The following is a 2,226-nucleotide window of genomic DNA, read 5'->3' as shown; positions in this document are numbered from 1 at the left end:
AATCTGAAAGAGCAGGAATGGCATGACAATTCTTGCTTCGACGCTCTCTATTGAAAACGCAACACCTTCTTGATCAAACGACTGATGCGAATGATCACTTTCAGAAGCAGCGGCGACATCATGAATCAGCTTAGTTCGACGTTCAGCAGCAGTAGAATCATCTGTGTCTGTCGCATTTGTAGCAGCAGAACCGTCGAAACTATCAACATCATCTCCATCATTTCCAACATCCAAACCAGCAGACTCATCCCCGAGTCATCATCAGAACCATCAACAGAATCATCCGAACTTTCAGAATCACCAGACTCAGAATCGTCATCAACATCATCCACAAACATATCATTCTCAAGACGAGATCGATAGTTTGGATTAATCAGGTGACCAAAAGTGGTGGATCATGAAGACCAGCCACATTACTCGTATTGGCTTCAAGATCAGCAAAAGACGCGAAGGCCAAGCATGAAGAACGTAGCGAGGACCTTGGTCATAGTCTAAGTCTGAACAAAAATGTCTAACGATAGCCATCACAAATCGAGGATACAGAAGAAATCGCTTTCTCCCCTAGCATTAATCTGATCAACAAACTCTTGATAAAATATCGGGAGAAAGGATAAGGGCGATTATATACCAAAGCAACCATCTGCGACGCAATCTGTGCAGATAGTTGATCAAAGCCAGCCTTGCGATTGCTCAAACAGACAAGCAATGCATACGCCAGATACCTCCATCTTCCCTGAAAACCACTCTTGTCAAAAGGAAGTTTGACCTGGCCAACAAACCCCATTCTCTGAAAGCAGCGAAGAAGGAGTTCGAACTCGTAAGTCATTTCAACGTCTTCCTCTTCATCTACGTCTGATTCTGCTCCTAGATGCAAAATAGTTCGAAGCGATTCAGCATTGAAATCAAATGTTGTGCCTTCAACAGTTGCTCGTACAAAACTTGGCCATCAATCATGACTTCATGAGCAGTAGACCAGAAAGAATCAATATACAGCTTAATCAGTCTCGGCGAATCACAGAAAGCAAAAGATAATCGCGAGCGAGCAATGTAGTTGAACATTTCATGAAAATGTTCGCAATTATGCTGATCTGGATCTAGGTTCAGGGCAAGATTGTGCTTTTTCACAAATTGACGAGGAGCAAGAGCCATTTCTGCAAAACCAATCCAATATCGAAACAAATATAAATAATCATGATAAATGGATTGTAGAATTGAAAAACCCTAAGTTGAAAAGACCCTAATCTGAAAAACCCTAATTCTTAATTTCGCAAAATAAGTCTGAACGAAGATAACCAATAAATCGTTAAGTAGACAGAACGAAGATAGAAGCTAAATTCGTAAGCAATAACTAAACGAAAATAGGTCTTAAGTTCGTAAGAATTAAACCTAAATTACACCTAACGAAGTTTAAGTTCGTTAAGACTAAACTGTACATGCAAGTTCGTAAGTTATAAAACTTATCTTCTAAGTTCGTAACCTATAAACGAAGTCTAAGTTCGTTTGAATAAACCTAAGGGTGTTAAGCTAAATTCGTTCCTCATCAACTTAGTCTAAGTTCGTAAGGCATAAAAGTAACTTCGTTTCTACCCAAGGTAAATTCGTTCAATTCAAATCTAAATTCGTTTGATCAAACCAGGTGAATGATTACAAGAATTTTATAAACATAATCAACACAAATCAAATCGAAGATACATGGAAACCTAAATCATATTCGTGAATGAAAAGAACATTAAAAACTTACTTAGATCTCAGTTTGGACAATGAATCAAGAAAACGAATTAAAGTGAGAGAAAAGAAAAAAGTTTGGTTTTAGGGTTTTTGCTCGAAAATAAGAGTATTTTTCGTTTGATAAAGAAATAACGAAGAAAAACCCCTTTATATATGGAACTAACAATGGGCCAACTATGGATCGGGCATAACTTCACAAACGAAGTTAGCCAAACGAAGATAAACTTCGTTTGAACAAAGGTGTGTCGAACGAAGATAGCAGTTATCTTCGTAAGAACAAATCTGAAAATATTCCGTAGTTCAGCAAAATTTCAGAGTTTCATCCAAGCAATCTTCCAAAACACAACCCTTTATCACAATCTGTACATAGCAAAAACTCGTTAGATAGCAACCTGTTCATGCCTTGTACTAAAAACTTGCTTAGCACCCAAATTCATAATCATAATGTAAGTAGATAACCGAACATTATAATCTTGAATGAAAACCCATGGTTTAAAC

This window comes from Erigeron canadensis, chromosome 2 (assembly GCF_010389155.1).
Source record: "Erigeron canadensis isolate Cc75 chromosome 2, C_canadensis_v1, whole genome shotgun sequence".
Lineage (NCBI taxonomy): Eukaryota > Viridiplantae > Streptophyta > Magnoliopsida > Asterales > Asteraceae > Erigeron > Erigeron canadensis.
Note: the sequence above shows the minus strand (reverse complement) of the source record.